The sequence below is a fragment of the Panthera pardus genome, unplaced genomic scaffold, assembly GCF_024362965.1.
Source record: "Panthera pardus isolate Hobbes unplaced genomic scaffold, ASM2436296v1 HiC_scaffold_3, whole genome shotgun sequence".
Lineage (NCBI taxonomy): Eukaryota > Metazoa > Chordata > Mammalia > Carnivora > Felidae > Panthera > Panthera pardus.
Genome location: NW_026526876.1, coordinates 35506956 through 35520992, shown reverse-complemented (window position 1 = coordinate 35520992; position 14037 = coordinate 35506956). Strand labels below are relative to the sequence as shown.

General features: G+C 48.0%; 2 long non-coding RNA genes across 10 annotated transcripts in view; one reads left to right on the top strand and one right to left on the bottom strand.

Annotated features, from left to right (window-relative positions):
• Positions 1–622: 622 nt before the first annotated feature.
• The window catches only part of LOC128774307 (uncharacterized), a 24487-nt gene continuing 11072 nt past the window's right edge, over positions 623–14037 (top strand). For 2 of the 9 annotated variants that reach the window (XR_008418890.1, XR_008418889.1), the window contains exons 1-5: positions 625–3030; positions 3542–3686; positions 6108–6279; positions 7192–7261; positions 10907–10954. This is a non-coding gene — a long non-coding RNA (uncharacterized LOC128774307). Of the gene's footprint in view, positions 3031–3541; positions 3687–4655; positions 4792–6107; positions 6280–7191; positions 7262–10906; positions 11510–14037 lie in introns of all 9 variants that reach the window. The other 7 variants (XR_008418891.1, XR_008418888.1, XR_008418892.1 and 4 more) reach the window with 6 other exon arrangements.
• On the bottom strand, positions 10181–11249 carry LOC109247416 (uncharacterized). The gene is made up of 2 exons (XR_002071736.2): positions 11207–11249; positions 10181–10678 (listed from the first exon to the last, which is right to left on the bottom strand). It is a non-coding gene; the product is annotated as an uncharacterized LOC109247416 (long non-coding RNA).

The following is a 14037-nucleotide window of genomic DNA, read 5'->3' as shown; positions in this document are numbered from 1 at the left end:
AGCTCTGGTTCCTGCTCCCAGAGCCATAAAGTGGGAGCCCCCATTTATTAATTGGGTTGGGATTGGGGAGGGGGTCCGCGGGGGACTCTTTAGTGCAGCAGGCGGGGGTCTTCCCGAATGAGCCCATTAGCCAGCCCCAATGGCAGCTGAAACGGGGCCGCAGCCAAGTCCTCTCCGTTTCAAAAACCCTCCATCGCCTGCAGCAGATCAGAACAAGGCCTGCGGGAGCCCTTAGCTTCTGATTGCAGCTGTGAGGAAGGACAAAACAATTTATAGGAAGCCAAGTAGCTCCTGTCTCACTGTCTCTTCCTTTCTGACTTTGGGGAGGGGTAAGACTGGGATGTGGTGCCCCCCCACCCCCACTCACCATAGCTTCTTATAAGGCACATATAGGCCTAATGTAGGATGGAACAGCAGTGAGTGTATTTGCGCTGATTGGACATTTGTGTCGATGCTCTAGATGTGTTTACACATGTCCTTGCTTTCTTCTTCCATCCACATACAGTTGTATTTGAACATGGTCCTCCCTAGGGCAAAGCCAAGTGTGTGTTCAGACAGTCTAAGTTGTATGTTGTGAGATGGGCGGGGGGGGTGGGGGGCGGCGCGGGGCATGCTTTCTTGCCCCATACCTGCCTTGACTCTTCTCTGCTTTGTCAAGATTCAGAGTTAGACTTAGATCACCTTCTCAACATCTCTTCATAATAGAAGGAGCTTGTCACTTAAGAGAAGGCCTCCTACTGGGACTCCTTCATTTGTCCCTTTGGTTATGCCAGCATGAGAAAGGTAGGCATCTAGAGGGGAGCTTCTTTCTGCAGTGGCCCAGAGAGAAGGTGTGAAGGGCAGGAATGTCTCACTTCCTGATAAAAGGAAGTGTGTCTTTCCTCAAAGAATCATAGATGGCCAGAGGTAGAAAGAGAACCTACAGATCACCTAATTCACTCTTTAGGTATACAAGCCTGGAAACAGGTTTAGGGAAGGGAAGTGCCTTGCCCACTGTCTCACAGTGAGTGAGTTAGTGGCAGCCAGCCAAGACTGGAATCCAAGAGGCCATAATCTTAACCTACTTGAGTATAGAACCCCTGGCTTTAAGATTGCCAACTCCTGAGAACAATGAGCTTCCTCAAGAAAGGAAGCTAAGGGCTGTAGGGTTTTGAGGGGGGAGGGATGGATTGAGGGGGGAAAGGTGGATGTGAAAAACACTAGTAGAAAAACTGAGAAGCTTTATAGTTTCTACCTCAAAGACTAATCTTTCTATAATATGCAAATTGTACACATGTAATTTTTATTTATCAGGAGCTCTGGTTCATTGGGAAGCAAGTGGCAGCCAAGGCCAAAGATCTTAATGCCCTCGGAGTTACCCCCATGTTCCAAGGGCACTTTGCTACCATCTCTGGGGTTTGGAGAGCAGGAGTTTACCCTAAATCTCAACTCTGGCTCCTTTATATTACAATACAGTTGTAGAAAAGCAAAATCAGAAGGAAGGGAGAAAGAAAACACATCTCACCTACTGGGAAACTAAGGGGAGTCTCTGAACAAGAGAAGGGATTATAGAACTCTGAGTAAAATGAGATATTCTCTGAGATTACAGGGAAAAGAGGTTCGAGGGGGCACCTTCTACTCCCCCCCCCCCCCTTATTATTTAAGTTTTGAGTTGTTGGTTTTCTCCTTTGAGGAGGCGGCAGGAAGGGGTATGTTGCTCTGCTGTTACCTAAGCCCTAAATAGTGTGCTCAATGAACTGACATGCACAACAGGTTCAGAAGTCCTCTTGCTCTGTGCTGAGACTACCCCTCTTTGGAACTTCTCCGAGATGTATCTACAGTCACTTTCAATGCTTATTTTCTGAACATACAAGTCTGGGAGCCAATGATGTGCATGGAGGAAAATGCTAAAGAGTCCCTGAGCTGGAATCAGAATCTTAGAGGGAGAAAGGTACCACTGGGCAGCATTGAGACAGAGTTACGAATCTAGGTCAGAGGGACAAAGGATCTGCAAAATGAACATTGTCTGCTAATGACAAAGAAACAGATCCCAAAGCATAAACTTTACATTTTTTCCATCACACCCCAACTGATAATATAGGGGGAACGTGAATCTGGTCCCCATGCAGATTCTTCCCTATGTAGGGAATGTATATGACTGCCCTTCTTGTCCAAAGTGTATCAAGTCTGCTGTCCCCTCACAAACTTCCTTTCTGTCTCATAGGACTTTCTTGTGTATTTTCCTCCAAGCCTTTTTTTTTTTTAAGTTTATTTTTATTATTTTTGAGAGAGAGAGCGTGAGTGGGGGAGGGGCAGAGAGCGAGGGAGAAAGAGAATCCCAAGCAGGCTCCGAGCTGCTGGTGCACAGCTCAATGCAGGGTTTGATCTCACAAACAGTGAGATCATAACCTGAGCTGAAGTCAAGAGTCGGATGCTTAACTGACTGAGCCATCCAGGCGCCCCTGCCTCCAAGCCTTTCTGGAAGAAGCTGTTTTGGACAAGACAAAACAGATGATCTTGAATACAAGCTGGTGATCTGATCTAAAACTAGATGGCCTCCTCTTGAGTCACCTTCTTGCATTAACTTTGCATTAACGTTGAACTTTCATCACCCTTTATAATTCTGGGTTTCATAGCTTCTAGTTGTGTTGAATTCCTAACTTACCTCTTAGGTGTAGGAACCATTGTTTTTACTTTATCAGACTGGGAGCTAGTTCCCTAGAGGTAGGCATCTTAGAACAGTTATAACTCTCTCTGGAAGCATACTTAAAGTTCCTCTTAATCCTTCTGGGCTTTGTGAATTCAGATTTGAGGGAATTGGAAGAATGGTTAACATCACCATCACTGTTACCTACTAAGGCCATATTCCCTGGGTGAAAGACCAAATTTCTCTTTGGTGTTTAGTCCCTTGTCTCATAATGTAACCTGTCATTTTCCTTTACAGGTGGCAGCTGCAGGAAGGATGGCCCTTGAGGAGTTTGGTGAAGTCCATCAGTCACCTAGCATCTGGAGCCCTGACACATTCAGTCTTTTTCATAGACTCTAAGCCAGGTAGGGACCTAAGGCCAATCAGAGGCTTCAGGATTACTTTTGTAAAGGATTACCCTCCCCCTCCCCCTGCCCCATACAACTAGTCTCAGGGAAGTTTCTTATTCCCAAAGATCTCCAGAGGCGTTTCCCTAGCTTTTTATTTGACCCTATTCTGATGTCCTACTTTCTCACAGACAATTTCTCCCCCTGGTAAGAGTAAGTATCTCTCTTTATCAGCACCAAAAGCCATTTCATTCTTCTCCTTTCCTCTTGGCCCACTGCGCTAATGGGTTTTCCTCTTTGATGGAATACTGATGTTGACTACTCTCAACCTCTCCTCTCCAATACTTGCCCCACTCACCCACTGGGAGCATGCGTACACACACACACACACACACACACACACACACACACACAGGCACAGCCTTGCCTTCTTCTTCCCCAAGAAGTTGTTTTCTCTCCTGTTTGAGTCAGGATTGGGCATACTGTCCCTTTTTACTACCTCCCATCAGCTTCTCTACCTCCTTTCCAGGTTTGATGGGAGCTCCCACCTGTCTAGACATTGTGCAAAGCACCAGAAGTAGAGACCTACAAGCCTGCTTCTCTCCATCTTCATTGCCCAGAACCAGGCAGGTCATCAGCTTCTAGTGCCCACCCCCCACTCTTCTTGCTGCCAGGTAGGTTTGCCTCTCTGTACCCACCAACCCCAAACAGGGTTATATTTCTCTCTGGGAGTATTTCTCTCTGATGTTCTCTGCCTTGTGACTTTCAGCTTTAATCTTTAGCAAGATCTTGCTGATGTTAAATATCCAGCCCTTTCCTACAGTACAGAACCATTTCCCCCATTTAGTGGGTGTGGGAAGAAGGGACCAGTAAACAGATGAGATTTCACATGGAGGGTAAGGGTCCAATGACAGGTAGCATTTCTCTTGGGGCCAGAAGTCTAAAGCCCCAGATGTACATTCTGCCCAGTGGCCTGGCATCCTTGGAGAATACCTGGATCTTTTGAGGGAAAGTGTTTATCTGGTGTCTATTCTCAAGGACAAGGATCTCAGGCTCTGATAATCTGTCCCTGTTCATTTCCAGACCTCCCTAGGGAGTAAGAATGGATTTCTGTACAGCAGAAACCCACCACTAGGTGATAGTCTCTGGAATTCAGGTGGTAACTCTTGTCTGGCACTTGTAGAAAGTTGGCAGGGTGCCAGAGCCTCTTCTGCCATCAGATATGACATCAGCTTACCCTTTGCTCTTAGGCCTCCTCTCTCAGCAGTGCCTCTTTCACCCCTGCAAGCCAGACAACACAAGCAGCAGCCCTAATAAGTGTCAGCTCTGGGTGAGGTGCTCCTTCTCTGATAGGCATATACCTTGAGTCAGAGGATGCAGTAGATGGAAGGATAGGAAAGCATAAAATGTCCCCAGAAGTGGTCAATCAATAAGTATGCATGGGTACCTTGATGAGTCAGAGAGCACCAATATTTATAATTCTGCCTACTGAATGTCAACCTGGATGTCTGATACCTCAAAGTTGCTGGGCTACTTGGGCAGCTGCAGTCCTGGTTTCTGCCACATGAGGGTGCTGCTGACCAATTAAAACTCATGCCCCTTAGCAGACAGAGTTTAGGTGACAGGGGCATTCTTTCTCCAAGACAGGGATCAGAAATACCCTGAGAGAGAGCCTGAGAGCCAGGCCCCAAGAAGCCAGAAGATTAATTAGTATCACTTGCTCTTCCTTAAAAATGGACTCAGACCCTGAACACTCCACCCTAGTGGCCTGACATCTCAGTATGTTTCCAGCTGAACGCAGGAAGCCCCCTAGCTCCAGACACCAAACTTCTTGCGTAGATGGTTTTCTTCCTCAGGGTGTAGCAGGTTTCAGCTGTCCACCCCACTGTTTCCCTGCCTCTTACACAGTCACTTTCTGGTCCAGAGGGTGGGAGCACCTGTGATTTTCAGAGAAAAAAATCTCTCAAAATTGTAAGAGAAATATCTTTGTTAGTGAGAATGTGGGGGAGAGGACTGTGAGAGGGAGAAAGTTCAGCCTTCTGTGCCCCCATCACCTCCCCAGCACAGACTTGCAGAACTCAAGATGGTCCAGTGGAGGTCTGTAGCTTGAGTGGCCAGAGCACACCCAAAAAAAGGTGTCAGAAAGCCAGATGGAGAGGGGGGCTACTTTGGCCCTTGAGCTTCAAACCAACCCCTTACGGTGTAATGGTTCTGCTGAGGATCCAAGTGGCGATGGGGCCCCTATGGGGGTGAGGTATCCCACAATTGATCCTCAGTCTCCATGAAGCCCTTCCAGGCTGAACAGGCTAAGGGAGATGACAGAGGTTCTCCTCCTCCCTCCTACCCCCATGCCCGAGGGCCCCTCCCCAGGAGGACAGCTTGATTAAACAGTCGGTGCTGCTGGAATTACTGCACAGCTGGCACTCCCCCCAGCACCCCGAGCAGAGCAGCAGCGCAGATTAAAATCTCCAATTAGCGTTAAAGTGAAGTGAGGAGGTACTGAGGCTGCCAGGGAGGCCAGGCGGGGGCCCTGGGTTGGCAGACACCCCCCTGGTGCCTGGATTCTGAGCACCACCTTTACTCATCCCTTCTTTCCTAGCTCCTCTCCCAACAGCTCTCAGTGCCCATTAGCTTTGCATTGCTTGGGGCCAGAGGGCTTTCCGAGGGGCAGAGGGTGGAACAGATGCCTTACCTGACAAAATGCTGGGACATGGTAAGTGTGGAGGAGAATGAGTGACCAGTGCTTGTCAGGGGAAATACCCTGCTCATAGCCTGCCAGGCAGCCAGGTTGAGGTGACTTCACACTACTGCTACTTCTTTTTGACTAGAGAAGGGCAAATAGGACAGATCCCTCCAGACCCTCTTGCCTAGAAGGTGCTGAGTGTTGTGGTGCTCATATAAACATCCATCCTTATATATTTTATCCTATCTGACCCATCTGCTCCCACTCAAATTATGGCTCTGTCCTTCCTCCCTCCCTCTTTTTTTTTTTTCCTCAGCTTTCCTGCGGGTAGGGGTAGGCACAGCCTGGCTTGGGAGCATCGCCATGCCCTGCCACCTGGGTCCCAGCCGGCTTCTCATTATCTTCTTTGCAGGTTGGAGAAGAACAGGGATATGCCAAGGATGGAGACCTCAGACTCTCCCAACTCTGAACATCACACCCTGTCCTAAGGGCCCTCTACCACTTACACTTCTGCCCTTCACCCATCAAGCCTAGAAGCTAGCCACACCCTTTGACTTCCCTCTGCCCCTTTAAGGGAAATGGAGGTGGGTACCCAGCTGACTGAACCTAGTCACACCTCCAGAAATTAGACACCAGGGCACAGTGCCACCCTCCCAGGCTGGCACATGCTACCCTGGCAGAGGTTCAAATAGCAGCCCCCCTTCATCCTCCCACCCCTATGTCTTCCTCTTCTCTCTCCCTCTTTCTCCCTCTCTCTTTCTCTGTGTTTTTTTTTTTTTTTTTTTTCTCAGCTCAAAGCACAGCTGAGCCTTAAAAGGAGGGGGGGGGAGACCAAGCTGGGGCAGGGGGGTGGAGAGCTCCAATAGCACGTTTTCACCTGCCATTTAATTGGATGTATTTTTAATTAATGGGACCTCAGGGACCAACATGAGACAATCTGATCTCTGAATAGGGACAGGGGAGGGATTGGGTAAGGGAGGAGGATTGGGCCACTGGGTGCGGTTACCAGGAACCCAGGCCCATCAATCACTGGCCACTTTGCGTTCTGGCAAGGAGAATAGTAAGGTGGAGGAGGAGGGGAGGTCCTGGGGAGAGTTGCCAGGACTTCCCCCCAAGTGCTAGGACCTCCAAAAAGCAGAGAATTGTACCGGCTGATTTGGGTCTGAGGTGCAAAATTGCAGCCAGGTTATTAGGTAAGGCTATTTTCTTGCTCCTGGGATCTTTTCCAGTTGGGCTTGTCCCAGTGAGTAATGTAAAACTGTGAAAGGAAAGTAGGGACAGAACTTTGAGGTCCTTGAAGAGAGATGGCAAGAGAAAGGGACCACGGAACCAGGGACTATAGTGAGAGGTTCAGAGATATATCTGTACATTTAGACATAAGTGAAGCACCCTGGACGTTACTTGAGGCCTGGTGCCATTGGGGTGTGACTCATAGGATCATACTGCTGCAAGGAAGAGAACTTGGAGCTCATCTTGCCAAACCTTTCACTTTACAGATGTGGAAATGGAGACTGAGAGGGGAAATCAGTTCCTGGATTTGGAGAGTTCCTGGGACCACAAGGAAAGGTAGGTAGGTAGGTAGGCAGGTAGGTAGAATGTGGGGAGGAAAGTCAAGGGAAGAGGGTTGGCACGATTATTATTGGAGTCTCTTATCTCTGGCCTCCAAGTCTTAGAAGCAACTAAAGGGCATTAGGCAGGTGCATTATTGGGGGAACATTTCTCTCGTACAGGTCCAGAGGTCACCTCATCCATTCCCTTGCTCCCAAGCAGACAGATCCCCAAGAGTCCGTCACTCTCATGGGATTTTACTATACTATACTCTGTAAAGTCCACAGGGAAGGTACCAACTGTCCCAGTTCCTTAATCAAAAAATAAATCTCCAAAAGGTGACTAAATGTTGAGCTTTTTTTCTTTTAAAGATTTTATCATAAGTTTCCCTGTCACAGTCTAAACTACTAGACAAAATTATGCCCAGAAATGTAGAGAGTAGCCTTATATCTCTTGTCCCATGTCTAGGCCTAAAACAGAGACAGGGTTAAAACTCAAGGCTGTGGAAGCCAAGTCACAAATACCCCTGCATTTCATGCAGTGTCATGGCCTCAGAGCATTTAGTCAAGCCCTGTCTGGCTTTGTGTGGGGTTGGTGCAAGTGTCCACAACACTCCTGCTCCCTCCTTCCTTTACTGTTCAGACACTACGGTTAAGGAGGGAATGAATGAAGGAGAAAAGGGGCTTTCTCACTAGGTTGCCAAAAGTGGCATTTCCTGGCATCTTCTTCCTTCCTAAAAAAATTCAAGATTCTGGGGGCGCCTGGGTGGCTCCGTCGGTTAAGCGTCCGACTTCAGCTCAGGTCACAATCTCGCGGTCCGTGAGTTCGAGCCCCGCGTTGGGCTCTGGGCTGATGGCTCAAAGCCTGGAGCCTGCTTCCGATTCTGTGTCTCCCTCTCTCTCTGCCCCTTCCCCGTTCATGCTCTGTCTCTCTCTGTCTCAAAAATAAATAAACGTTAAAAAAAATTAAAAAAATTCAAGATTCTGTGTTCTGTGCTTCAGGAGACTAAGTTGGAGTCAGGGCAAAGATGGGAGATCTTGGAAAGCAGCATGAGTAGAAACTTCCTCACACTCTCTAAGCCCCCAACACCTTTCCCCCACTCCCAGAATTGTCTTCTCTATCTTAGTATCCCATTTTATATCCCCAGAGTCCCTGAGGAAGAGCAGAATGTGCCTCTCTAAGTGCCCCACACTCACCGCCCTTATTTGTAGACCTTCAGGGTCATCTCCTTGGTTCTCTCATTCTCTGCCTTCTCTACAAACAGTAAGTGAGAAGGACCCTTCGCATCCCCCCAAGACAGTCTGGAAAGAATCCATCAAGCTCTTCCTCTACTTCCAAGGGCCCATAGTAGTGAGAACTGGGAGAACTGTGCCAGGGAATTGAAGAGGACAATTCTCTTGTCTGGGAAAGTCAGGGAGAAGACAGAGAGGGGAAATTTGGGAACTGAGGCCTATAGTCCCATCTGTGGGGCTGACTGCCTAACCTAGAGGGGTGGTGTTCATATTGAATGTTATTCATGAGATTTATTAGAGGCTCCTGTTTACAGAGCTGCTCTTTCTCTTTTGAAACAGAGCAGTGGAGAAGAACAGCAAAGAAGGAGCAGAAAGGGGGTCAGGCTTTCGGTAGGCCCTTTCTCAACCCTTGTACAGCCCCGGTCCAACATTAGAGGCATAGTGGAGGGTCCACAAGGCCCTGAAAGCATTCAGTCTAGATTCTGGATGTTTCTCTAAGGAATGAGGCTTCCATTCCCATAGTCCCCACCAGCCCTGCCTCATACTCCCAAGGTTTAGGCAAGGAGATCTACAGCCCCAGAGTCAGAGCCTGGAGTCTAGAGGCCACAAGGAATGCCGAGTCTTTTCTGGGAAAGAAGAGTAGACTTGAAGTGAGTGGGAGGCAGAGGTAGCAGAATCCCCTGCACTTTGGAGAAAAACAAGCTCAGTATTAGCCCAGGGTTTAGCTTTTACTCTGTTGGGACTCTGCCTTTCCTCCTTCTCCCTCAGTATGTCCCAGGGGTTGGTAAGACATCTAGATGTCTGAACTTCCCACCTGACACCTCGAAGGTTGTTATAGCCCCTCTTTAGCTCCCAAAGCCATGGGGGAGGGGAAGGAAGGTGCCTCAGAGGTGGCAGTGCTGTGATGTCCATCAGCACCCAGGGAGAGAGGCCAAGGGGAAGAAACAGTAACCAGAGAGGGAGCTAGGAGGAGATGCCTGGTCTTGAAACAGCCTCCTTATCCTATCCTCTCCTGCACCCTCTCTCACATGCTGACAAGGCTGTGTGCCCAAGTGTGCCAGCTCTTCTGGTTGGTGGTTCTGCTCTGCCATGCAGGCAGCCGGCTCTCTGATTTGGCACAGAACACATGCTGGGGTCTCTCACACTTCTTTGCTCACTCATCTCAATGTGTCTGCGTTACAGATTCCTAGGGATGAAAGAAAAGGCTGTGGCCCTGTGAGGTGGTGGGCTTGGGGCCCTTTGGGTGCATATCTGCCTTGCTGCAGGGCAAGGAGGGAGAAGGCTGCTGGCAGCTCAGCTGAGCTCAAGGTTCTGGTGACTCATAGCAATGGGGGCAGCTTATGAAAACAAAAGAGGGGAAGAGGCTTCAGGCTTGTTAGAGCTCTCTTTTGCCCCAATTCTCCCCCACTCTGAGCTGTGTGGATAAAGGTCTCTCATATGGATTGTGGGTCAAGGAGAGGCCCCAGCTACAAAAGAATAGAGGGAAATGGGAGAGAAGAGATCAGGGAAGGCTGAGCATTCCCAGAAAGAGGCTTCCCAGTGAGGAAAGGATACAAGAGGCTAGGCTAGTAGTATACAATTGTATCCTTTGGGGCCGCACAAAGGGTACTGGGCATTCACATGTGCAGGCAGACACAGCCACTCCTCCCTGGAAGGATTGCCACAGTCTCAGTTCTCTCTTCCCTGGAAACAGACACCATAGATCTTCAAAGGTGCTGATTCCTTTATCTCTTACAGGCCAGGTGGGCAATGTGCATCCTCTCCATCCTTTCTGAATCAGGGGGATGATAGGATATTGTGTTTGAGACCACATCAGCAGAAAGTGGCCAGAAGGTGGACCAGGGGATCCATTCAGGCCTCTGACCACAGTCCCAGGGACCTCCTTGTTTCAGCAAAGGGAAACAGAGATCTTTGATACTAGTATCCAGATAATAATACCTTCCCTCTAACCTCAGTGAAGGATGGCCTAAGAGGAGGAGAATTCTCCGGCCGAGCCCATTTTCATTTGCCTGTTTCGTTGCTGGTGGCTTTGCTCTCCAGCTGGGGTGAGGGACTCTCTGCTGGGCTGCTTCTGGAGATCCAGAGATGGTTTTGGTTGGGAGAAAGAGACCAGCCGCTCTTTGCTCTTTGCTCTTCCTGTAGGGAGTTGGGACCATCTCTACTCCCCCAGCTCTCCCTGGCAGCATCAGGAACCCAGGGCCTCCTGCTGGGATACCCATAATAAAGCTCAGTCCTAAACTGAACCAACACATCACCTGGCTCTGGTATAGAAATGGTGCTGTGAGGGGGAGCCTGGGTGCACCAGGTGGGTGTAGGCAGGTGTGGGGAGTTTAGGCCCAGGAGAGATATTAGAATCACTCCTCAATACCACATGCTTCTCCTCTTTCTCAAACTTTCTGCTTGGCCTCCCTTTTCTTCTGTCTCCCTTCAGCTAGCTCCACTCCTGGCCAACTCATCCCTTCCAATCTGAGAAGATATGGTAAGTAGTGGCCTGTTCCCTACACTTTTCTTTCTCTTCCTCTACTCCCAACTCCCAGCCAAGAGTTACCCCATTTGAACTCTTTGCACCAGTGAATGCCATCAGGGTCTGAACCCAGAATCCCCAGCCTCTGCAACTCCCCTGACTCTGAGAATGCCACTCTGACTCTGAGACTGACTCTTTCGTGCTCATCCTCCCCACAAGGATAGCCAGGCCAAGACTGGTATGTCCACTGACAGTAAGAGCCCTGACCTGAGGCAGAGGGCAGCTCTAAGGGTGCAGTGGGGCTCGGCCCTAAATGCGTGTATGCCTGTGCATTGGGCACACTGGTTTATTAGTGTTATTTCAGCATTGTGATGCAGAGAGAGTAAGTGTAACAGCTGCTCCTTGCTTGCAGTGTTTATTGTTACCTAGAGACAACCTCCTGGCTTTTTCCCAGCTCCCCCCTCCCCCCCCAGCCCAACCCCCTCCCTGCCAACAGTCCTACTCTCCCCACACTGATGGGAAATTTATAGCTTGCCCATACCATGCCTTTAACCCTCTCCTGTCCATAGGGTAAGTGAAGTGAGGGAAGCCAAAGTGAGCAGTGGGCATGCTTAGGCCCCAGCAGGGTAGAGTGGTGTACAGAGGAGAGAGGGAGGGATGGAAGGATGTTCAAACTCAGGCTCCAGTTACCCTCCTGGCTCTCATGTTGAGATAAAAGAGCTTTGGCCCTAGCCTTGAGATCCTAGCATCCTCCTCACAAGATAATTCTCTTCCCTGGGCGTCTCTAAGCACCCCGAGTTGGGCTGCCTGATCCTGAGCAAGCACAGTGAGGTAGTATTGAGACAGGAGTAAATATAGAGTGGCAGAACCCCCAGCCCTCTCCTTTCTATAGAGATGTCATATTGAGACTAACCAGAGACTCTGGCATGAGGAATGGTGGCCAGACCTCCCCAGCTAGATACATGTCAAACATAAACCTGGCTGCTGAGTCTGGTGGGAAAAATTGCCCACCTTAACTTTACACCTAACCCAGCACTAAGGTCCCAAGAGACTCCTAAGCCATTCTCTATGCTGGTCTCCTTGGTCTGGTTAGGCTACTCTTTTCTACTCTTCTTCTTGGTCCATTTTTTTCCTGCTTATCTTTTGGTTTGATACCTTGGATCAAATCCAAGACACCAAGGGGACTGAGACATCTTAGTCATGACCTCAACAGAACTAGGGAAAGAGAAGTTCCTCCAGCCTCTCCTGACCTAGGACCTTTCATGGAAGGGCACCATGTCATATATTCACTGTCCCTACTGGAAATGAGGGTTTGAAGAGGGATCAGATTTTAGCAAAAAAGGTAGAAGTTAGACATAGGGAAAAACTTATTCATGAGATATAAAACTTCAGAATGGGCCTACTTCAGAGATTTTTTTTTTCCTGCCTGGGATGAGTTTAAGTCTGTGCCTACCCAAGGGGAATTGAAAAAACAGGATTACTTTTCAGTGGCTTCTCCAGATGTGGGCCTCAATGCAATTTCTACACTAGGTCTGGGAGTGCATTCCTTCTCAGTCCTTCTAAATGTAGTATGTGATGGTTAGATTACGAGTTTAGGAGGCAGACAGCCTTGGGTTCCAGCACCAGCACTGCCATTTACCAACTGTGCTACCTTAGTAAGTCACTTAACCTCTCTGTGCCCTAGTTTCCTTGTCTGTGAAATTCAGATATACCACCTCTTAAGGTTATGAGTGTATTTAGTGGAATAATATGTGTAAAGGACCTAGGACACTGCCTAGTACTCAGTAGGTATGCAGTGGTTGATAACAATAATCTATTACTTTTATGGAGTCAACAGGGCTGACGTTGCTTCAAAGACTTTATGAGTCCCCTGAAATTATAGACCAAATATGTGAATATGGGTATGCTGGGAACAATGTCCATGATTGTCCTCATGATGCAGAGCAGGAAGTGGCAGTCTCCTGGAAAGGAAGTAGCCCCAATCCCTTGACTCAGACTCCCCCATTCCCATGCCTCAAGCCAGGAGCACATTAGACAGTGTTCTACCTGGAAGTATATCTTCATCATCTAAGATGGAGCTGTGAGAGACAGCCATTAGGGTAGCAACTTCTGGCATTTGCCAGGCACTTTACAGTTTGTCCAGTATATTTACCTACGTTAGCTCTTTTACTTTTTTTTTTTTTTAAGTTTATTTGTTTTGAGAGAGTGAGAGAGAGCCAGCAGGGGAGAGGCAGAGAGAGAGAGGGAGAGAGAGAATCCCAAGCAGGTTCTGCATTGTCAGCACAGAGCCTGACATAGGGCTTGAACTCACAAACCACGAGATCATGACCTGAGCTGAAGTCAAGAGTTGGACACTTAACTGACTGAGCCACCCAGGTGCCCCTACATTAGCTTTTTTAATACCCAGAATATCCCAGTAAGGTGAAAAGAACTACCATTTATTGAGTGCCTACTATGTGTCAGGCATTGTGCTGGGTGTATTTTTTTTAAGTATGTTTAAAAATTTGTTTTAAATGTTTATTTATTTGAGGGAGAGAGAGAGAAAGAAAGAGAGAAGGAGCATGAACAGGGGAGGGGCAGAGAGAGAGGGAGGCAGAGGATCCTAAGCGGGCTCCATGCTGACAGCAGACAGCCTGATGCGACGCTCGAACTCATGAACCGAGAGATCATGGCCTGAGCCAAAGTCAGATGCTTAACCAATTGAGCCACCCAGGTGACCCTTTTTAAGTATGTTTAAAGTCTTTAGAATATTTCATCACCTAAATATGTCATGATTTACAAGGGTCATCCCTACTTTTAATCATTTAAATATTTTTACTGTTATAAATAATACCATCCATAATGAACATCCTAACACATAAACCTTCATGCATTTTTATAGTAAATTCCAAAAAGTAGAATTTATGAGTCAACAGATACAAATATCCCTTCATCCCTATGGTTATGATCATTTTATTGATATACCCTGAGAATAATGTTTTTAAAATCTTCTTTGAAATTCTGCAGTGGAAACACAAGGGCAGCCCCTTCTCCCTCCTATACCTAGCAGAGAGACATTAATAATCTATCATAGCTTTTTTTTTTTTTTGAGATAATTA